At 34.2% G+C, this 25,580-nt stretch overlaps 1 protein-coding gene across 1 annotated transcript in view; it reads left to right on the top strand.

Moving 5' to 3' along the window:
* The window catches only part of GALNTL6 (polypeptide N-acetylgalactosaminyltransferase like 6), a 1,157,792-nt gene that overhangs the window by 179,893 nt on the left and 952,319 nt on the right, over positions 1-25,580 (top strand). The window lies entirely within an intron of this gene.

Below are 25,580 nucleotides of genomic sequence, written 5' to 3' on the forward strand. Positions count from 1 at the left end.
TAGCAGCTGAAGGCAACCATTTATTACATACACTTCATTTGAGTCTCTTATTAATGGTGACATCTGTTTAAGTCTTAATTACCACATTACCACAACTGGTCCCTTGTCACATTTCCCCTAATTCACTGTAGCATAAACACAAAAGTGACAAATACATTCCAAGGTAATTATAAGGTTATTTAGAAATAAGATACATATAAAGAATAATTTGCTCCATATTAGATATGTACTGGTTATTTCTGAATTTGATTTTTGCCTTTTGACAAAAAAATTAAAATGCTAGATTCTAAACAAGTCTTTCAATTTTACTGATAAGACTAAAAGTATGTATCAATACCCAATTATAAGAAATAATGAGTTACATGTACATTTAGGCAATGTGATTAATAGGATATTTTCTTTATTAGGTGTGTTGAGATAAATTACCTTTTGAATTTTGTAACATCCTAAGGAAAGAATAAAAAATATTATTATTATTATTTTTCAACAATTACTCATTCATCATTTTTGGTAGCAATACAATTCTATAAAATATTATTGTAATAATGACTTTCTCAGTAATGCTTCTTTAATGATACTTTAATAGTTGCATTAGCAGTCTTTTATTGCAGAATTGCTATATGTATTTTTTGTAGGCTTTATAATATCATACCAGTTCATTACTACCAATGACATTTTCTTAGTGACTGGTTAGCTTATTTATAGTCTATGGAAATGGAATACTATGTGGGAAATGCCAATAGCAATCATCGATTCCATCTGTAATATACAGTGATAATAACGAGTTGTGTGCTTACATTATCCAATTTGTTCTTCTCAATAGCCTATAGGTATTACTGTTGTCTTCTTGGAGACAATGAGACACAATAAATAATTTTCTTTGTCATATCACAAGTAGATGATGGATCTGGGATTAACACCTAAGATATAAAATTCCAGAACATGTCCTCTTAAGTATTATGCTATCCTATAATGGTTCTGTCCCCAAATAATTATTATGTGGCTACTATATACTCATCTCTGAGCCTACTAGTGAATGACTTAATAAAGAAGTGAAAGTTGGTGCCTTTACCTTTAGGTAAAAGAAGACATCTATAAGTGTAACTACTAAATTAATTATATAAGCAGTGTATTAGAAGATGTATAATTTTTTTTTTGTCCTGAAAATGTACTTAAGGAAGTAGGCTGAGCTAGAGCTAGGTTTTCATTGAATTGGAACTTGAAAGAACATCCAAAAAAAAAAAAAAAAAAAAGGGCAGCAAAAGAAAGACATTCTGGATGGGCAGAAGGACAGGCCAGACCTGAAAAGAATGAAGACAAGTAGTTGAAAATTTCACTGAGTAAAAAATGTTCTTTTAAAGATGATTTACTCTAGTTTAAGTGATGCATTTGTGACTCGTAAATTTTGAGGTATAAGTCCAACAACATAAAACAAGTATTAGTGACTATAATTATGAGGCTTAAAGTTTTTGTTTTTTTTTTTTAAACAATTTGGTTTATCAAAATTTTGAGTTCTTTGGAGACTGGAGTCAGTTAATAAGTTTTCAGTCGACTTATGAAAGAATTTATTTGGGGCATACAAATAATAGATTTTTATTTTTTATTTTATTATTATTATTTATTTATTTATTTATTCATGAGAGACACAGAAAGAAGAGGCAGAGACATAGGCAGAGGGAGAAGCAGGCTCCATGCAGGGAGGCTGATGTGGGACTCGATCCCGGAACTCCAGGTTCACACCCTGAGCCGAAGGCAGATGCTCAACCACTGAGCCACCCAGGAGTCCCAAACAACAGATTTTAACTACCTCTTGGACCCAAAGAGCATGAAATATATCCAACCAAGTCAAAATTACTTTATGACTTACCACTCTTTTCTCTCCTCTTCCCATAATGCTCAAAACCACAGCTAGAAATTAAGGAAATGGGTGAGCTAAAGAGCAGAAGCCAATTCCATTTCCTTTCCCTGATTAAGACAGCTGCCAATTATGACTGTGGGCATTCAGAATAGGGAGGAAGCCTAAACCTCAGATGACTATTGAATAGGTTAATTAATATGTTGGATTTATTATTTAGTCCAGACTTTGTGTTGTGACTTAAAGTAACTGTAGAACAATTTATTACCCAAGAATGAACAGAAAAGTTAATTATGTGCCCAATTTTTATGGAATTACTACCCTGAATTTATAAATATTAAAGGAAGAGGGGTATATTAGTTGCAGGTGCCACAGACTGGATGGTTTATTAAACAACAGAATTTTGTTTTTTCATAACTCTGGAAGTTTGAAGTTCAAGATCAGGGTGTCAGCAAGGATAAGATTTCTTGTGAGGTGTCTCTGGCTTGTAGGCGGCTGTCTTTTCACTGTGTCTTCAGATACTCTTCCCTCTGTGTGTGTCTTTGTGTGTTGTCATTTCCTTTTCTTATGAAGACACCCATCATATTAGATCCTACCTTAAAAACTCACTTTAACTTAGCTATCTCTTTAAAGACCCTGTCTCTAAGTACAGCCACAATCAGAGGTGCTTCCACACATAAATTTTGAAGACAACACAGTTCAGCCCCAACAGGAAAAAAAGTTGCAGTTGTATCATGAGTAACATTCAATGCATCTGTTGCATATTAGTAAATTTTCAGGTATTAAGCAACTTTTGATGTCCTGGAATAAACTCAGCTTGGCCATTGAATATAAGTCTTATGATATATTCCTGGATTAATACAATTTTTTAAATCTTTATTTTCAAGATAGATTATTACATAGTCTATTTTGTGTTTTTAATATATTTATTAGAGTTTATAATCTATATTATGCTGCCAAATCTGTGGTAAAAAATAAGAAAACCTACAAGGAAATGTGTTATTTTCATAGAAAAATTTGCATTTCAACTTAAATAGCTAATATAAAATATTGAAAAATGATTACATATTTACCAATTTAAAAGACTCTAGGAATATGCAATTAGTCATACATGCTAATTATTAATATTCACTGCTGCAACATTCCTAAAAAATTTAGTGGTTAAAAGTTCATTTCCATCTAAGTAAGTTCAGTGTTTTTCTGGCTGAATGAGTCTCTTTTGTGGTTCCTCTTCAGGAATTGGCTCAAAGATTTAGGCTCCATTCATTCATTCAGTCTGTGGCTTAGATACCATCAAACATTCAGGAAGCAGGTAAAGAGAATGTATGGAGAAGGCACAATCCTCTCTAAAGTATCTCAGTAGTAACCCATCTGCTTAGCTCACATTCCAAATACAAGACAGAGTCACATCTTCATGTAAGGGGCTTATTATAGTCGTTCAGCTGTACATCTAAAAGGACACAAGTTTCATTAGCATTTACTTAGTCTCTGCCACAGATGGGTTCACAGTTGATATTTAGTTAAACTCTAAAAACTTAATTACAATGCCATCTAAATTATTTCAAGTCAGGAAACCAATACAAAACAGAGGAGGAAACAAAACTGTAGTCTCCAGAGCCATTCTGATGATGAAGGATAATTTTAACTGTAACTTGATTTTAATAATCATGACTTCTGTAGCATAAATAGACATTTTAAAAAAAGACATAAAACCCAAAAATATGTCCCAGCTGTTCATGTTGCAAAATGGTGGGCAGTTTCTTGGCTCAGAAAACAACTTCTGGAATACATATGAAATCAAAATAAACAATCTTTTCATTGAAATATAATTATATATGCATCTTTTAATTTTTAATTAATAGGAAGAGGGTATGGTATGATATAAAATTTCAGTGTCAGAAAGTAAGTCTTTATATTTCTGCTCTGTCACTTCTCTTTGACATCAGGCAGGTCATTTATGCTTACTTTGCCAAGCTTCCTCAACTATAAAATGGAAATACTTTAAGAATATTACTTGCTTGTATGTGATTCAAGTGTCAGTGGGCATTGTACCATGTCCAGCCACATAAACAGTGGTGTTGTTATTGTTTTTAACCATCATTAACATCCTTAACATGATATCAAATAATTCAACTTCAATGTTTTCCTATCTTATAATCATCAAGGCTTTGATATAGGAAGTATTATAAATTCATACTTTAAGGATAATTATGTCATCCCCTGCTTCTTTCAAAATTCATCACAATGATAGACAAAATATAAAAGAAAAAATATTTACACAGCCCAGCCAAAAACAAGATAGACATCTCCAAGGACCAGAAATTGGATAAAAATACAACTCAACATTTAGAGTTGATGGTGGGGGCCTATTGGACTCCGAGTAAAAGAAAGTTTCAGGCAGCTGGGAATCTGTCACAGGAACTAGAAGCAATCCCTATCAATTTGTAGAATGAAATCAGGTTTACTAATAGAAAATAAAGCTTGAGACAGAGTTTTCCTGAACTGAAGGAAGGTTGCAAATGTCGCCACCCTCTCTGTCAGGGTGGATGGTGTCCCTGGATGAGGAAGTTGCAGTTATACAAGGAAAATTGGGAAGCTTTAGCACTTCCCAAGAGTGTTGGGAGGGTGCAGCCTAAGACAGGGACTAGCAGAGCGTCCAGGCCAGGTTCATGGCCAAGCCTCCCTCTGGAGAATGTCTAGATTAACCATATTTCTAAAATAATTGTTGGATAGAATCCTCAATCTGTAGGATGAATGCTAATTTTAGGTTTGAGAGAAAAAAAAAATGTGTTAATTGGAAGCAGGATACAGAACATCTAGATAGGGAGGGATAGAGAGAAGGACAAAGGAAGAGGATAGAGAAGGACAAGGAGAGGGACTCACCTTCTCCAGAGTCTGCAAAACAAAATTCCAAAACAAATGAGGCAAGTAGATGATTAGTTTATTAATTCCAAATAAAGGTTTTAAAAAATAATGACTTTTTAAAAATTCATATGTTCATTTTCTGAAAATGGGTAAAATAAGAAGAAGAATGAAAAAGAAGCAGGCATTATGAAACAGAAACAGGTATAGGAAGAAAAAAATCCAAAAAATTACTAGAAACTTTAAAAAATTAAAATTATTCAATTAGTAAACAGGAAAAAAAGAAAAAAATACCCACTGGTAAGATAAATACTATAGAGAGCACAGTTTATACTAAGAGAGATAGGTAAAGACAGCATTAAGAATTTTTTTCAGAAAGCAGCCTATAGAGATGTGATATGAAAGAGAAGTTAAGACCCATGAAACTTTAACATAGTGAAAGTAAAATTAAGAACAAAGTAAAAGAGGAAATGAAGAAATAAAGCAATCCAAAATTGAAAATGTGTCTGAATTTTTTAAACCACTGTTATTCTGGGGTATTTGGGTTGAAATGTACAAAGGCTATATAAAAGAGAATCCATATCTACTACTTGCATCATTATCAAAAAATTATAGTATATAAAATAAAATAATAATGGTAAGTTACTTGAGAGAAAAGGCCTATAAATTACAAAGGAACAATGTACTCTTATAGTCAGTCTTTCAAGGAGAAAAAACTGCTCCTCATCACTAGTTGTTTTATATGCTGTTTTTTAATTTCCATATTGAATTTTCTGAAACTGTGTGTTCTCATTAGAGTATTAGCATTGTGTTGAGAGTATTTGAATGTACTCACCATTTTTCATTTTCAGATTTTTTTCTCCACTTTTATCTTGACTAAGGTGTAATTAAGGTGTAACTATTAAGGTCTTATTTAAGGTGTAAATTTTAATTATTAAGGTGTAATTTAAATTCAGAATGGTCATAAAAATGACCATACTAAAAAAATAAATAACAACACTTTTGAAAGGTCTCATGCCTCTTCAGGAAGAGCCCATTCCAGTATTCAGTCCCCACATCAACCCCTCAGTAAATTGAGGAATAATTAAGATAGGCTTCAAACTTTCCTTCCCAAATTTTGGGTGAGTCGTACAATAAACATAAGTTTTTCTCTGTAATTGATGTGCAAATTCTGAATCATAGTGAGTATTTATTTTATAATTCTTTTATTTTGAAGGGCAAATATTTCTAGGTGTTTTTCTTTCTAAATTCTGATAAGTAAATAAATTTACATGAGACTTCCAGAGCTGATGTGTTCTCCTATAGCACATGCTGCTGCATTCCTTGTCTCCAGAAAGCTTCCAGTGCCTACATATCCTGTCTGAAGCTTTTTCAGAACCATAGAAATAGTCCTGCGGTCAGAGCCAAATTCGTGAGCCTAGGACCAGTGCAAATGCACAGAACCCCACTACTCAGATCTCTTGGGGTGAAATGCCCTTTGTTGCCCACCTTGAAATCCTTAATAATGTGGTCTTTGAATTTACATTTTGTAAATGAAGTCACGGGATAATGCAGAGTGTCTCGAAGAAGGTGGGGATGGAGTTGCTTAGAGTCTTAGCTCACATGGTCTCACCAAACCCTACTTTCCTGTTTGTGTTGGACTGATTCTTGGCTTCTGCTTCTTCTGTTCTACCTAGCAACTGTTGCTGCCCTCCCTAAGGAAGAAAAGTTCTCTAAAAGAAGAGGGAGGGAAGTTGGGAGGGCATACATATGCATTGCAACTTCACCTCCAACACTCCAGTGTAGGCATTAGCATAGATGCCTAGAGAGTTGGATGTGTGCCCAGTGGCATCTTGGGGATGGGGCGGTGGCCAATACCAGCTTGAGTTGTTAACTCAGTAGCACATTTTGCCAAGGCATCTTGCCTATCCCATTCAGGTGTAAAACATGTTCCCACCAGCCAGGGAACTCAGTCCTTTGGGAGTCGCCTGTCCACAGCGGAGAGTATACCTGTCCATAGGAACCTACTTGACCTTGAACTGTCCTTGGCCAATTCTCCACTTTTTCATTATGCATGGGGCTCCACAAATTGTATTACTAGCACTGCCTGCAGTGAGTACAAAATCCCTTACAGACTAGAAATGACTGAAATAATCATTTTAAAATAACCTAACTTTCTTGTCTTTAGATGAAATAATTCTGAGGCATATGTTCTGTTCCATTTCTCAGAGTGCCCACATTCAGTAATACATATTGCATTAGCTGACTTAATAACAAACCTTCTATAGGGTTCAAAGTTTATAGTGATGACCCTAAAAATGTGATCATAATTAGTCACTTTTATCTTACTACTGCACTTTGATAGATTATTTTATTTACAACATGTCTGACTTGACAAAACATACCATATATTGAATTCCAGGGCATTTTGATGTTTTCTAGGGAAGAATGAATAGACTATTAAAAACTGGTACTGTCATTGAAAATTTGGTAAATTTTGATACCTGTTCTATAAATAAGTACATAGACTCATTTAAGGAAGTTATAAACATCAGTCACTCCTGGCAAATTGGGAGATTGGTGTCTTTGACACGTATAATGGACTATATCTGAATCCTTGAACCACAAAAATATTTAATTGTAGAAATATAAACATATTATACACTTCTTTTAAATTTTCATAAACGAAGTTCCTTGTTAAATACCTGAAAACATGAATATGTACAATTATGATAAAATTAATGAATATGATGAAATTTTTGTTACATATCAGTTGACTAACTTGCCATATGACATTCACAAATGACTTGTTTTGCAAAAATATCAAAAAAAAGAGGAATTAAAAAAAAATCTTGCTGTATTTGTCTGGTTTATAGTTTTGAAAGTATTTACATCAGTTATAAGCCAAAAGTTGTAATATGTAATGTGAAACAAATTAAAAATAGTTAAAAATATTTATGTCTGGCCATGATATTATTATAGCAAACACAATAGCTGTAGTTATTATTTAACATCAGGAATGATAGCTCTACTTTTTTTTTTTTTTTTTTGGCTGACTTTCACAACGAAATGCATACAATTTTATGATTCAGCAAGAAAGTTTATAATGGATTAATAGGCATTCAGACAAGGAAGAATGATTAATTTTCTAAACTGAAAATGCAGCAGATGTAAATGAGTCAATAATTGTTCACTCAAGATATCTGCGATTGTAGTATCATAGGAGATTTAGAAGTACTAGCATAGAAATAATATATTAATCTGTAGAAATAATTCCCTAAATTTACCTTGCTTTTAAAACTACTTTTGGAACTAGATGAGAATATAATCACATTTAATTAGTTTTTAATTTAAATAAAAAATTTGAAAGAGAATTAAATTTCTATAACAACTAATATTCTTAACAAAGAACTATTTCATAAATATCTTAATGATTTATAATTCATATCAGTATTATAAAGTGTAAGAGAATAATAACTGATTCTACTATAATTTCCATAAAAACCCTGGAAGATTTGTTTTTCAGAAAGGTGCATGTGTGGTTTAAAAAGTAACTACTGAGATGCCTGAGTGGCTGAGTGGTTGAGCATTTGCCTTTGGCTCAGGTTGTGATCCTTGACTCCAGGATCGAGTTCCGCACTGGCTCTCTGCATGGAGCCTGCTTCTCCCTCTGCCTAGGTCTCTGTCTCTCTCTGTGTCTCTCATGAATAAATAAAATCTTAAAAAAATATTTACTTTTATATATGCGTATATACATATATATACATATATATACATATATATGCTAAATCCATCCATCCATTATAAATCAAATCCATTATAGATTTTCACCTAATTATTTTTAAATGAATAAATTAAACTGTGTTGTTTTGGCTTATGTCTTTATATTATCCTTTTGACAATCAAATCTTTATAGACAGCAACTAAATTGATAGCAGGATGTAGTGATTATAACTAGTTTTCAGTAACTTTAGCTAATGATACATTAGTACTCTTGATGAGATTTGATGAGATACCAAGCAATGAATAAGAAAAGAAAGAAAGATTCCACCCTGATTTTTATGACTTAAAACATTATTTCACTTAGGAAGGAGTATAAATTCTGCTAAACAATAAAAATCCATTCTACTTTTCTTTCGTAACAGTACCTTCCTATTGTATTGGCCATTTGCCTATTTGCTGTTGGATTCACTCTTGGCTCTTTTCTCTGTTGGCCTCTGTATTCCAAGAAACTAGTCTTTCCAGGGTCTCCAGCCAGCTACCTTGGGCTGGTTTTGGTAGTCTGGGGACACTGGTAGAGATTGGAAAGAAGGAAGAGGCAAAGGCTAGAGTATTTCTTCCTGGCTCTCCATGTGTCAGGCAGCATCTTTATCGGCACCGGTGCCTTCTCGTCTGATTCAATACCCCTATCTGATGTGTTCCCACGTTTTACTTGGCAGTCCCAATGGCTGGGCTCTGTTAATACTGACCCCCGCCTTTGTTTTCAACACCTGAGGGAAAGTGGCTTCCTGCTAATCTCTGGGTTGCCTTCACTGTCCCTTATCTGCTTATAAAGCAATTGTGTATTACATTCCCTGTTTAAAGTATCTATCATGGATTCTGTTTTGCTGGCTGAGCTGCAACTGATCAATCTAATTAACCTGTTGTCTTATCATTAACCATTAGCTCTAGATTTAAAGGTAAAAAAGTGGTTGTCTTAGAAGAAATGAAGAGTTTGAAGCCATATGCTCAGCTTTAATGAGCATTATAAGATTAATTCTTTAAAACAATCACACCTGATATGTTATTTTAATGTGGCATCTTATATGTCTCTACTGTATGCCTGGTGCCATAAGTGAATGTGAACTTCCGTTTTCAAAACATACTTAATAAACAGTTGTTGCAAGTTCCAAGCTTCCAGTGGAACCATGTAAAGGTAAATGAATTTTGACAGAAAGAAAAAAATATAAATTAAGTTGGTGTTTAAAAAGTCTATTCCATGTATCTTCATTTTCATCAAACCCACGGTCTCCATCCCTGCCCCCACCCTTGAAAATTGATCTTATCTGATACTTCATAATTTTAAAAAGAAGAGACCTCAGTAGGATGGGGTAAATAAAATTTCTGCCACCAAATCTGTAAGCTTCTTTAATTTCCCTTAATCATTTTATTCCCTTACCTTGCTGTTTTTAAGTTATTCTCTTAGGGGCACGTGGCTGGCTCAGTTGGTATAGCATGTGACTCTTGATCTCAGGGTTGTGAGTTTGAGCTACATGCTAAGTGTAGAGATTACTTAAAAAGAAATACATTACTGTCCTTTTTCTCTAAATCACATGGCCAGCCACCTTTTCAGAGTCCTTGCCTTACCCATGCTCTGTCCTATACTTTCCATCTTTCAGTCTAAAAGTTTTTTATAAGCATCATTTATGATCAATGCTTCCCATTTAAAATAAAAAATATATATATATACACACATACATACCTTCATGGACTGTCCATTCCTCCTACGTATGGATCAATTTATATATTTGTTCCTCACATACCTGAGCTCCATTAATGAGTTGTTTCTGGCATCCACTTTTTAGGCTACCAGTAGTGGTAATAGCCCATTCTTATCCTTAGTGGGAACTTTTCAACACTCACTTCTCACTTCTTATTTCACTGTGATACAACTTTTTAAAATAATGTATCTACAAAGAATTTAAACCTTGTACCCTCACTGCACACTGATTTGCCTTTTGTTTATAATCTTCTTGCAGTATGTTGACTAACATTTGTTTTATAGTTAGCTAAAATGTATTGAGTGCATACCATGTGCTGGGCACTCTTCTAAGTACTTTACATACATTCTTTGAGTCATTGCAATACCCACTGAGATTGAAACTTTTATTATCCTAATTTTACAGATGATGAAACTGCACTCCAAAGAAATTAAGTAATCTACCCAGTCATATAGCTATAAAACAGAACCAGGATTTGAACTCAAATAGAGGGTTTCAGAGCTGTATTCTGAATCAATCTATTCTACCACTTTGTAATCACCTTGATTGCTTCTCAGAGAATGGAGGAAAAGAAAAAGCCATTCTAATTGTCTATGTGTTAATTTGGCCTAGAATTCTGTATTTTTAGAAATCTAGTAAAAACAAAAGAAAATGAAAAACTTTTCTTATTTATATACATGAGAACAAAAAGCCCAGGTCAAAGGGTGGAGTGCAATGATCATATGTGCACTGCAAATCAAGTTCATAGAGGTAACAATTAAAAGGAGAACACAATATATATTTTATAAAGCATTCAACATTACAAAACTTGAGGAGGGAAGAATAGAAATTGCTAAGTCAGACTGAGAAAGACAAATACCATATGATTTCACTCATATGGCAACCTAAAAAACAAAACAGATTGAATAAACAAACAAAATCAGAATCAGACCTGTAAATACGAAGAAGAACCTGATGGTTACCAGAGGGAAGAGGTGTGGAAGGATGGGCAAAATGGGTGGGGAGTGGGAGGTGTGGGCTTCCAGTACGGAAAGAATATCACAGGAGTAAAAGGCACAGTAATAGCATTATATGGTGACAGATGGTACTTAACACTTGTGGTGAGCATAACATAACATATAGAGATTTTGAGTCACTGTTGTGTACTTGAAACTAACGTAACATTATGTGTCAGCTATAATAAAAAATAGAATTCGCTAAACTTCATAAATGGTATCTACTGAAAATCTTGTGGATGGTACAGTAAAGGTCAAAAAGGGGCATAATGAAATAACTTCTGTTCAACATGCACTGGTTATCTTATCCTTTGCAATACAAGAATATAAAGAAATAAGAGATAAAGATCGGAAAGGAGCCAGCACAGCTTTTATTTGCCAAACCATGTGATTACTCCTGTAAAAAAACAGGCCGCTATCATTTGCACTTGTAAAACTAAGAGACTTTAGCAATATTGCTACTCATGAGTCATTCACAGAAATGAATAAACTTCCTAAAGAAAACACAAAAAGATTGAGCTATGTAGTAGAAAGAAAGATTTGTCTCATAACAAAGTAACGAAAACCAGTGGATACTCATAGCCATTCAAGAATGTCTAAATGTGCAAGAACTATGGGGATAGCTAGATATTTTAAAAGAAGATTCAAATAAAATTGAGGTATAAATGAGAAGATATTGAACCAAAAGTCAATTTTCCAACATTTGTTCCCGAATGATTTCTTCAAGTATCCCCAGATCCCCCTATTTGATATGGCGCCAATCAAAAACTTATCAGTATCTTTCTTCTTTTGTGATAGATATCTTTTTAGTTTCATGTTAATTGTCATAAACAAAGAGAAAGAACACGAGATAGTCAAAAAAAATCTGAGAAATAGAAGTGTCTCAACTGAAAAGATATCAATACTCTTTATAGAGTTATCCAAATTAAGGAAGTAGAGCATTGCTGTAAAAAGAAGATGTTGTATCAGTGGATCATTATTTAAAAGTCCAGACGGAGGCTAAAGAATGGGTGAAGATTTAGTATCTGAAGAAATTGGTCATCAGTGCCTAGTTATTTGTAGTCTACTTCTGGACCAAAAGTTGCATTTGATCTCTTATATTTTTAAATTGTTATTTCATATTTGAGCAAAACTTTCTACACTAGTTCATATTTTTAGTAAATATTTGATGCACTAAGTAATAAAACCTAAGAAAATATTAGTACCATCTTATATCAATCAATAACTATGTAATTGGCAGAGGAAAAAAACGGTCTATAAAAAAATAAGAACTTATTATGATCAACTAGTAGAAGGCTACCTTCTTAGTAGTTAAGGAAGTGTGAATAATCAATAGTTATGACAAACTATTTCTCTTTTGTGGGTAAAATTTATACTTTTCTTACTATAGCTTTTTAGATCAGATATTACTGGCTCTGCATAAATTCTCATTGCAATTCATGACTTGGATATCTGTCTAATGGAAAGCAGTGAATTGGCTGCCAATTAAATTGATGCTATTTCAGTCTACACGCATATGTTCTAGAAATAATCCTAAAAGGCTCCAATTCAACTTGCTAACAAAAAAACTCAATCCATATTTTTTTTTTTTTACTTTGTATTCATTCTAAATTGTTTTTCCCAATCCTGGATAGCTTTTTTGCGTAGGCATAGATTAAGATCGATTCAGTCCTACATTACAGATGTTATTCAGTTCATTATCTTCATGTTATCCATACAATGTCCACTTCTATAAGTGAAAGTCACTCTCTTTTAAAGTCCCTACTCTGAAAACTTCTTCGGAGACCAGTGCAGAACAGGTCATTGTAAGTATATTTGAATGAATATGCATGTAATTACCTTGCCCCTTTTGGAAGAATCTCTTACACTCACTTGATGCTGAGACAATTGACAGTGGTTGGAAAGAGGTGCAAAATTCTGATTCAGTTTGTGATGCAGATTGTGCTTCTCAGAAACTACTAAAATTATTTCTTAAGAGACACCTTTTTTTTTCCCAACAAAATTTTGCCAAAAGTAGCAGTTTTCTAAGGGAGTTTACATCATAGTCTTGAGAAAATAATTCTTTGTTTTAGAAACTAGAAAGTGTATCACTTAGAATAGCCGGAGGTTTCATAGTGTACTAGTTGAAATTAATTTATGTGAATATAAATGATTTTTTCTAGTAGACTCTGTCGGTGACTGTGTTTTCAAGAGTGTCTGTAGAAAATAATGGAGACTAACAGTACCGTGCTATGCCTTCACTCATTTCTTTTCATTTTTAGTCTGATGTGGATTGTCTTTCCAAGCTTGTGCTAAATTAATTACAGCCACTTCTTTGCTATTTCGTATTGTCCCGAATCATTCTATTATACATCCCCTCTAAATTCCCCTGAAAGGAATAATAGTGTTTTTTGGTTTCCACTAACCCCCTGTCCCCCAATATAGACTATTTAATTGTCACTTAAGGAGGCGTAGTTAGCTTTACACTGCAGGACCCAAACCGTGAAATGGGTAAACATGTGAGATGACAAAAGCCAGAATAGGCATATATCAGAACTAGAAGAAGAGCTACATATTCTGTCCCTTGAAGTGCAGAAGCCAAGATCTTCTCCCAATACTTGAAAGTTTATCACATCAGGAGGAGATGAATCCTTCCTGTGGATCAAGAGACAAATTAGAATATTTTGGCAGATTTTAGTTTAGCTGCACGAAGAACTTCCAAACAGAACTGTCGGGCATTAAGTACAGTGGAACTGTATTAAATACAGTGTATTATGTACAAGGGAATGAGGGTATTAAGTACAAGGGAACTGTGTAGTGCTGATGAATCATGCAGGGTGAAACGTATTCTGTTGTCAGTGGGCAGCAAAGAAGCAGAGGGATAACCCCATAATGATAGATTAATCTTACCCATTCAGTCCTTGTGTTATCTAGCCAAATAGTTAATTGAGCATTCATTTAGGGTTACTAAAACATGACTTCAAGGTAGAGGTTTGGAAAATATGAAAGATTATTTCAGCTAGAAATGTGTATGAGGGTATCATCATATGAAGGTGATAATTAACATTATGGAAGAGAAAAGTGAAGGGACTCTCACAAAATGGAAGAAGGCATAAAGGGAAATGATGAGAGAATGGGAATACTTTATATATATATTATATATATATATAATATATATATAAAAGTTGTGTACAAATACTATATATTTACATATACATATTATGTATGCATATAGGTATATATATAAAGTAAGGGAGGGACTAAAACATAGCATTAAATAAAATATTTTCACAGTAGATGAGAAAATTGTGTCATTTAGGACTCATGAAATTTTGGTAGTCAGGTTTGGGGATGCTAGTGAAGGAATATGGTCAAGATGAAAAAAAACAACTTCTTTTTCCCATTATACTGTTGTTTAACTGAATAGAGAATGAAAAGTGTATTATTCCTTTATTTTTCTCAGTCAATTAAAATGTATAATGATTGGATTTTACCTGTATCATCAGAATAGGCTAGGATATTCTGCAACCAACACATCAGGGTTTTTAAACCACACCCAGACTGATGGAGAGTCCATTCAACTATTACTAGGTTCTGAAGCAGAAGGCTGTGAGTGGTCTTAATCAACAAGTAAATGAGCCGGCTCGGAAATGACAAATCAAGTCCACTCAAAACTCACCCTCCAGTTAAATATTTAAGCAGTTGTTTATTCCTGAGCATTGTGGTGCTATCCATTCACTTGCTAGGTTAGAACTGCATCCTAATGCACCTGGGTAGTCTACAAGCATATTTAAAAAGGATCTGTTATTGTTTTTGTTGTTTTGTTGCTATTGCAACAAAAAATAATAGGAAAAGGAGGCAGGGATATTTAAATCAGTAATGAAAATGATTTATTTACAACCAAAGAACTTGAGAGTGGAGGGAGAAGTAAGATAAATAGCGGAAGCCAATGAATCAAAATTAGAGTGAACAACATTACAATGGGGGAAAATGGCACCAGCAGGGTAACTGAAAATTTGCTTGGAAAAAATATTTCCAAGATAACCAAACATAAAAAAGTAACAAGCTAAACAATTATTTAATTAAAAATTATAAAAGGCCAAGAAAATACAAATCAAAACCACAATGAGATACCACCTCACACCAGTGAGAATGGGGAAAATTAACAAGACAGGAAACAACAAATGTTGGAGAGGATGTGGAGAAAGGGGAACCCTCTTGCACTGTTGGTGGGAATGTGAACTGGTGCAGCCACTCTGGAAAACTGTGTGGAGGTTCCTCAAAGAGGTAAAAATAGATCTGCCTTACTACCCAGCAATTGCACTGCTGGGGATTTACCTCAAAGATACAGTTGCAGTGAAACACCGGGACACCTGCACCCCGATGTTTCTAGCAGCAATGTCCACAATAACCAAACTGTGGAAGGAGCCTCGGTGTCCATCGAAAGATGAGTGGATAAAGAAGATGTGGTCTATGTATACAATGGAATATTACTCAGCCATTAGAAATGACAAATACCCACCATTGGCTTCAACGTGGATGGAACTGGAGGGTATTATGCTGAGTGAAATAAGTCAATCCAAGAAGGACAAACATTATATGGTCTCATTCATCTGAGGAATATAAAAAAATAGTGAAAGGGAAAAAGGGGGAAAGGAGAGAAAATGAGTGGGGAGTATCAGAGAGGGAGACAGAACATGAGAGACTCCTAACTCTGGGAAACGAACAAGGGGTAGTGGAAAGGGAGGTGGGTGGGGGGTGGGGGTGACTGGGTGACGGGCCCTGAGGGGGGCATTTGATGGGTTGAGCACTGAGTGTTATGCTATATGTTGGCAAATTGAACTCCAATAAAAAAAATAAAATAAAATCTGGGATCCCTGGGTGGCGCAGCGATTTGGCGCCTGCCTTTGGCCCAGGGCACGATCCTGGAGACCCGGGATCAAATCCCACGTCGGGTTCCCGGTGCATAGAGCCTGCTTCTCCCTCTGCCTGTGTCTCTGCCTCTCTCTCTCTCTGTGTGACTATCATAAATAAATAAAAATTAAAATAAATAAATAAATAAATAAATAAATAAATAAATAAATAAATATGGCTTTTAAAAAAAGTAAATAAAATAAAATAAAATCTTTAAAAATAAATACATACATACATACATAGAAGATATATTGGATTGTTCCTACATTCCAGACATTCATTTAAAAGTCCTAATAGAAAAAAATATATACATACACACATATATATTGGTATATGTATTTAAATATATATATACATATACACATATATGCATTGCTTGTATATATATATGTTTTTTTTTTTTTTTCTATTAGGACCTTTAAATGAATGGCTGGAATGCAGGAACAATTCAACAAAATTTTTTTAATATATTTAGTTAATTATATCTTTCCATTAGTGAAAACATACTCATGATATTTTGCTGTATTTGTCTCTTTTACTTCCTCCTACAAGTGGTGCCCATCTGAATATCATTTGGATAGAAAGGGAAACTAAAAGATGGTCTAGTAGATAAAATCTTGTGCTCCTTAACACAAATGAACTGATGAGAAGTATCAGAAAATGGCAGGATTTAGTAGAAGTAGAAAATGTGAAAAATTGTGAAACCATAAATAATTCAAAAATATGTATAAGATTGAATACATCAAATGTATTTGAGCATTTGTGGCATTTAATATTTCCAGCAAAGATAGAAATACTAGAAATAAGCTCAGTTCTTACTCTCTCTTCCCCTTTCCCTCCTTTTCTCTCTACTTCCTTCTTTCCTCTCTCCTTTTTGGTGCATAATTAAAGTATACTATTAATATTCATGTAACTTTTGTTCATTTTTTATAATTTACCACCTTCCCATTTTTCCTACCATTCAGACACTCTGCACCACCCCCCTTAAAGGATGGGCATAGATTTGTAAGGTTAGAGGCTGAAACCAGGACAAGGCTGAAATGGTTCTGCATAACATAGAAAATATCCCAAGACTGGTGTAGAGGTGAAAATAAAAAATTAAAAGAAATCTGGAGCCTGAGAACCAAGACAATGAGAGGTGGAGGAGCTGGAAAAGATCCCTGCCTGTGCCTTATAGGAATAAGAGAGTCTGTAAAAATGGTGTATTTTGAGAATGGTTATTTGTTTGCCCTTGGTGGTTTGATGGAAAATCCTCCCCTACTTCCCTTCTGAATTATACAGGAAAATCTACATTGCTCACTAATATTTTTGGAGAGAGCAGCTAATTTTTTAAGTGAAAAGAGATGAACATAGCATAACATACAGAGATGTTGCATCACTATGTTGTACACTTGAAACTAATGTAACAATGTGTGTCAACTATACTGAAATAAATAAATATAAATTAATTAATTCTGAAAAGAAAAGGGGCTGAATTGAGGTAAGGCAAAAATAAGCCCCCCCTCCTTTTTTTTTAAATAAGCCTTTAAGTTAAAACAAACAAAACAGTGGATGCAGAAACAAATCAAATCAATCATTAAAAAAAATCAATCATTAGAGATCTAATGTGGATGGAGACCTAGAAATCACACACTTAGAGTGATTTTCTCTTTACAAATAGTGAAACTCTTATAGTCTTTATATTTAAAGCATGTGGGTGAGAGGTTAAAATAGTTCATAGGAGCGGCTATACACTCATGTACAAACACACATGTGTATTTTGAAAACATGGGACTAGTTCATAAGTGATCAAGAAATGTGACTGTGTTTCAGTTAACATTTTTAATGTAATGGTTTGGATTAGAAAGTTTAAATCATTTTTGCCTATGATTCATGTGTATGGGTAAGATATTATAGTACATTGATCTAGAGTATATTTTAAATTACCGAATCAAATATACCTTGATTCTTCTTAGTTGAGACAGTGACAATTGGTTAAAAAATGTAATTATTCTGTTTTATAGAGCCTAATTTCATGACCACATGGAAGAGAATGATTAAAAAAGGTCTAGACACAGCAGAAAAAAAATCTTAGCTCAAGTATAAGAAAATGGCAGGAGTCCAAAGCTCTAGCATTTGAAAAGAAGCTAATAAAAAGATCACAAAGTTACAATTTGACCTTATTTTATTAAAAAGCTGATCCGCCTGGAAAGGGGGTGGTATTTAATTTAAAGACAGAAAAGGTGAGAGATATCCTAAAATGATCAAAGGGATGCCAATGCTTTTGCCAGATGGGCTGTGTGTTCATTAAGAATATTTAATAGTCTACATTTAAATGCCTAGAATGGAGGTTTTATAAGGTCGATGTTTCACTGAAATTTTAATTGAATAATTAGTCTAAATTCTAAGGAACTAAAATGATGATCTTATTTCAACAGAATAACTGAGGGCATTAGATGATTTTTAATTAGATTGTTAATTGATTTTCTCTTTAATTTTTTTCAATGATTGATTATAGTCTATTTAATCACAATGGATGTTAATTCCTTCTATGACTTAGTTTTCACATATTGAAGTTCATGGGTTTTTTTTCTATTTTTCTGTTCACTGTTATTGCTGCTGACAGTTTTTATAATAATATATTACTCAGTTGTGTTGGTTCTGATTAAAAGTTGCTACATCTAACCTAAATATGTTTCTTTATGTCAGTTATACTTTATGATCTTCTTAAATCCCACATAGCTTCTAATGGCAAATTTAACAAATTTCATAAACACATGGAAATATTTTTTATTACTCTTGTTAGCAATGAAAAATAGAGTCTACATGAATATGATGGAAAGACTGTAATGCAAATCTTAACAGTTAATATCAATGAGTTAATTACATGTTCTCAGGCTTTCTCTATGGGGTGCTCTTATCTTCAGCCAAACAGACACAAAATATGATTTTGTTTAAGGAAGTGAAAATAACTATACTGGCAGTTTATTTATCCTCTATCATTGGAAAATGAAAGGTTTCCTTTAATAAAGTTTCTTTCACATAGATGGATTTTCTAGAAAACTGAACTTATGCCTTTAAATACTAACTTTAAAGTTTATGGCTGTTTTTAATGGATATTTAAATAACATGTTCCATCTAGTTTCTTGCTTTTTTAGCCAGGGAATACTGAACATAATTTAAACTTTTCTTGATGACTGAAGGTCAAAAAATGAATACAAATTATTTTAACCTCCTGCAATTAAAGGGCCTCAGAGGCTAAAAGTCTTAGATGGTTTATGTTGTGATGAACTTGGCCATAAAGTTAAGGAACTTATGAGCAATAGCTACACCATAGATAGAGCACTAGAGAGTCAGATTTTTTTTTCCCCTATGGACTTTAGTTTTTAACTCAACCATTGCAGCAAGTTTTGATTGTGGAAATCCTTAAAGTTCAAAGATTATCAGAGGAATGGGCATATTTACAGGTAGGGGAAACATGTCTTATCTACCTTAAAATAGTGGACACTTGCAAAGGCCAGCTCAGAGCAACAACTGCAAGAAATACTCAAGACAGGTGTGAATTGAGCAGCCCTCATAGAAATTATCAAACTGCCTGGATTAAAGAAACAGGAAAAGATATAGCATGATGGCTAGTAGGCATGCTGATGATGATTCAAATTATTTCAGAAAGCTTCTGTATCCTTAAAAAAAATTACGGCCAATAAGATTGGATTCTCTTTGCAATTCTAATATCATATCTGATGCTAGAAAGTTAACAGGATTTGTAAAAGCAAGTCCGTATATTTCAGAGACGTGACTCCTATGGTAGATAGAGCCATGATAAGGAAGAAAGATATACCAGACCGTTGTGGTCACTTCAACAGCCATTTAAACCAAGGCTTTCACTAATTCCTTAGTGAAAAGGAATTCAAATGAAACACTAGAGATATAATTTATGTAATCTCTGTTTATTCATCCTCCTTCTATAGTAATAGAATTGCTATAGAGTAATTCCACAGGGAACATCTCCTAGAAGAGTACAGATTTCATTAATTTTCACTGTGTTGTAGAATCTCAGGTTAGAACACGTTCCTTGTTTAAGAATTTTAAAAATACTGTCAAATACATATGTGGGTGTGTGTGTGTATATCTTAGAGTATTTATAATGTGCGGGGGGGTGTATTATGAATCAGCAAGTGTATCATGTGTTGGTAAATGTTACCTTTTTCATTCTGTGGTGAGAGGTTAGTTGATCTCATCTTACTCATTTCTTCTTTTTTTTAATATATTTTTTTAATTTATTTATGATAGTCACAGAGAGAGAGAGAGAGAGGCAGAGACACAGGCAGAGGGAGAAGCAGGCTCCATGCACCAGGAGCCCGACGTGGGATTCGATCCTGGGTCTCCAGGATCGTGCCCTGGGCCAAAGGCAGGCGCCAAACCGCTGCGCCACCCAGGGATCCCCTTTTCTTCTTTTTAATAACGAATTGATTCATTTAAATGGTCACAGTATCCTGACTTAAAAGCAGTTTTAAATTTTTAAGGAAAACTATTTCTTAAAGTACTTCGTAAAGAACCCCATCCATTTTAAATTAAAAATACAATTTGTAAAAAATAAATAAATAAATAAATAAATAAATAAAAATACAATTTGTAGCTGGCATAATTATTTTATAACACATTGATTAACTTTCAGACAAATGTCTGTATCATATGTGAAAACATCTCTTTTCTTCTTCACTAATTTTCTTTATTAAACGATTTTCTCAGACTCTGTCATCTGCACCAGCCTTTAGGAATTTCTCTGCCTCATCAAACCCTAATTTCTTTCCAAATCCCATTTTAAAGGTGATCATTTCTCCTCTTCTTGGCAATATGCATTTCTGTCTCCTTTGGTTACTTCCATGGCTAAATGTCTGACATGATTCATTTCAACTCTGAAATATTCCTCTCACTATAATCTGTCCCAAAAGCAGACGTATCATCTAAGTAGGCGCACTGCGTGGTGAAAAAAATGAGAAGAAATCACGTAAGAAATATATCTGATTATAAATATAAACTATCTAGAAATGAGTTAAATCCAGGGTTTTAAATGTCTTCTCTTTTATTGTTGTCATTTTGTCCAAGCAAATTTAAGTGAATCTGATAAAGAGGTTTAACTCAAAACTAAAAAAAAAAAAAAAAAAAAAAAAAAAATCTTTGGACAACAGAATGATTTCTAAAGGAGACAAAGTTTACTTTTCCTTTTTATATCTTCGAAAACGATTGGTTATACCTCATTACTGTCAAAAGTTAATTAGATATTTTTACTCTAATCTCTGATTATGACATGAAATCAGAATATTTCAGATATCAATCAGAATGCATCATTCTTTTGCTTAATAATAATTTTTATGCTGAATTTCATTAAAAATATTTCCAGAATTTTTTTTGCTTAAATAATATAATTAATACAACTGAAGAGACCAGATAATTATATAAAAAGTGCTTCATCCACTGGATCCAAGGTAGGTGATGGATGGCGGAATTTGAGAGGACTAAAGTAGGTATAAAAGACCAGTTCAAAATTCCTCAGAAAAGAGCATGCAATGACTAACAGATTTTTAGAATTACCATCATTAATTACCATCATTTTAATGCTATATACCCAAACCAAATCCAGTGGGTTCCTGTTGATTCTATCTCTGCAACAGACCCATCTTCCCTCCTTCTGAAGGGTTCCCTATAAATGTCTTCCTTTAATGGCATCCATCAGAAGAGAAAAATAAAAGGCATGTTTATCAAAGATCATCTATGAAGAAAAATTATTAATCTTAATAACTTTACATAATTAGGAACAAGAGGTTTAAATTGATACCAAAACACAAATAATTATAAATTAGATTAAAACCAGAGTTTGAAATTTGCCTACTTATGATTGTTACTAGTTACTAGGCATGCAATTAGGTTTATTCTATTAGCTCTGGAAAGAGTTCTACACGAGATAATAATCTGTTAAAACTTCATTCATGTTCTCTGATCATTTGTAGTCACTACACTCAAAGGCTAGAAATTGACCAAGGAATATCATGGGAATTGCACAAAACCCCTAGGTCCAGAAATGAGAGAGCTGAAGGCACCATGACTAAGAATATTAGCTAAGGACATATGTAACCATTTCAGGACTGAATTCATCTTTCAAGGTGGGATAAAATAAAAGCAACCAACTGTAAAATCATAAAAAATTATCTGACATAGAAGAGTGGATTAAAGATTGAGTGGGCATAGTTTTGGTGACACTGATAGCTTTTGAATATATGAAGCCTTAAAAAACAAAACTGCCCTTGACTAAAACCTAGAGAACATTAAAAATGTATGAATATTATTATTAGAAAATATAATTAAGAGGAAGATGTGAAGGTTGGCATCATGACTTAGAGCAATACTTGAAATGGACAAAAATTACATAGCTAAATTTATGAACAACTCAAAATTATCACTATAACTGTACTTTGAAGTTTATTTAAAATAATCATGTGATGCTCCTTTTTGTTGAAGATCCTGGAAAGCTAGATACAGAATGTCCTGAAGAAATGACCTCGATAGATGTAAGTAATGATTCAATTATGCTAGTAATGCCAAATATAAATGTTAGGAAGGTTTTCAAACAGATATGGAAAAGTGCAAAATTGTGTGTATTCTTTCTTCAAACAATGAGGCATACTTCCTAATAGCAAGATGAAAGTTGCCAAAAGTCAACAGTAAGGCAAAAGCTGTGGAACAAGCCTCAAGGGAACCTTTGAAGATAAAGGGGAGAAATAGCCCTATTGTCATCTCACCTTCTTGTCTTTTTCTATTTTTTTCTTGTGCCCAAGAAAACACTTGGTGGACTAGCCAAATGATACACTTACTTTTAGTTCTGTGACTTCCAGCCTAACAAGAACCTCAATTGCCTCCCTCACTTCCTAGTTCATAGTATAAGTTTATGAGATGGAATCTATTTTTTTAATTAATTATTTTTGCCACTAGATTTCCCACTGGGAAAAACTACTCATTCTCTACATCTCCTATCATTTGTTCTGTAGGAGCTTTACCCTCCAGACCAGACGTGAAGTTAGTAAAAAAAGCATGGCATTTTATGGGGGCTGGGTACATGACTCAATTAGGATCAATGAGACCGGGCAGCCCTGGTGGCGCAGCAGTTTGGTGCTGCCTGCAGCCCAGGTTGTGATCCTGGAGACCCAAGATAGAATCCCATGTCAGGCTCCCTGCATGGAGCCTGCTTCTCCCTCTGCCTGTGTCTCTGCCTCTCTCTCTCTCTCTCTCTCTCTCTCTCATGAATAAATGAATAAAATTAAAAAAAAAAAAAGGATCAATGAGATCTTCTCTGAGGCATGAGGGAAGGAATCCTCACTTTTTCTAACTGAATTTGAACCCAAAGTATGCAGGCTTTCTTAAAAGAGCAATTTTCTGAGATCCTAAGGCAAAACAGATTAGTGAACTATAATACTTATTATAAGCACCCTAAATTACTATCTAATTCTAACCTCTCTACCCTCTTGATAGCATAAGAAGAGCTATTTGCTAAAATTTGCAGGATGATTTATGGTGAGGTCTTCTCTGGATAGTTCTGCAAGTAGTGCAGAACTCCCAGAGAGAGTTCAAGTGCTAAATTTATGAACAAATATAAATGTTAATTTATGCAAAGAGCAAGAGGGCAAGAGGCAAAGCAAGAGGGCAAGAGGCAAAGCAAGAAGCTTATAGCCCCTGCAAGCAAGCATTATCTTAGAATGGTCCCAGACATTTTAATGGTCAAGACATGATCTTGGTGTCTTCTTACCTCTCCCACATCTGTAATTTGAACCCACCCTTCCCATACCCTCTCACTACCGATTCCATCATGGGAAAGAACCTGTCTGTTTATTTGAGGATGCCATGCAAATGACAGAACCAGACATTAGGATGAAGTGACCATATTTGTAGTCCTGCACCAAACAATCCTGCTATTTAATTAACTCTGGATTTTTCAGTCCTGGGAGTAGTGCTTAAATTGTTTTGAGATAAGATTTCTCCTCCATTTTACACTCAAAGCGTCCTGATTGGATGTAGTTTGGGTGATAACTTTTTTTCTCCTTAATGTTAAACACTTACACATTTACTGAGATGATATCTTTTTGGAAAGATGTCAGGTGTCTCAATTCCCTTTTGTGCAGATTTCCTATAACTTCCAAAATTACTGGGATGCCTGGGTGGCTCAGCTGGTTAAGTGGCTGCCTTTGACTCAGGTATGATCCTGCTTTACTGTTCCTGGGATGGAGCACTGAGTCAGGCTCCATGCTCAGCAGGGGAGTCTGCTTCTCCCACCTCTTCTGTTCCTCCCTGATGTGTGCTCTTTCTCTCCTACTCTCTCTCAAATAAATAAAATCTTAAAATCAAAAATTACAATGACTACAGTTATGACTATGTATTATTATAACTACTATCATTACTAGTAATGCTACTACTGCTATTTCTATTAATGATCAGAATGATGAAATATAATAGACAGTAATGTTTACTGGGTATGACGTTGATTCTCAACAATCCCAACCTTCTGGAAGTAAATGCATATGTAACTAGTTCTAGATAGTTCTTGGATGGGATGAGGTGTGCCACTTTCACAGCTGAGATGGTAAAACTTTTCTACCCAATTTTCTAGCTTCTCTGTCAAAACTATGTAGTCGAGAAGACCATGAGCTCTAGGAAATGAAGCTACAAGGTGGTAGCTCTTCTGTTAGTCTGGATCTCTTATTAACTGTGCAAAGCAGAGTCTCATGCAAATCTGTTTTAGATATATTTAGAAGTTTTAGAAGTAAGTTATTAGAGGGACATCTGAGTAGCTCAGCGATTGGGTGTCTGCCTTTGGCTCAGGGTGTGATCCTACGGGTACCGGGATCGAGTCCCACATCAGGCTCCCTGCACGGCGCCTGCTTCTCCCTCTGCCTATGTCTCTGCCTCTCTCTCTCTCTCTCTCTCTGTGTGTGTCTCTCATGAGTAAATAAATATTTTTTTTTAAAAAAGAAGTCATTAGATATTGTGAATTTTTTTTCTTACCATCACATAGCTTAAAATAACAGAAACTATCAATGCTCTAGTCACACCTTCTCATTTTAACCTAGAGTTTATTTATAGACAGTTCCCTTATACACAAGTAATTTCCCAGTTTTCTCTGCTTCCGCAAGTTCTGAGGCTATAGAGAGTTGGAGGTAGTGGTGGTTGGCTCACGCTGCATGCTCAAGGGAATGAATACATCACAGGCAATTATTAACTTGCAAGGAATGAAAACTGATGGACAAACATTCCAGATATTTTTTGTTGAGATGTGTCTACAGTCCTCAGAGGGTCTCCCATGGGCTATGTGGTAACCCATATACCAACATACCCTTGATTGGCTTTCCTTTATCTTCTGTCTTAAGGTCTTACACCCTAATCATGCTTCCTGGAAATCACATCCTAAATAAACTGCTTGCAATAAATCTTTCTATTAATGTTCTCTCTTGGGATAACCCAAACTAAGAACAATTTTGATAGACAGAG

The sequence above is a fragment of the Canis lupus genome, chromosome 25 (assembly GCF_011100685.1).
Source record: "Canis lupus familiaris isolate Mischka breed German Shepherd chromosome 25, alternate assembly UU_Cfam_GSD_1.0, whole genome shotgun sequence".
Classification (NCBI taxonomy): Eukaryota; Metazoa; Chordata; class Mammalia; order Carnivora; family Canidae; genus Canis; species Canis lupus.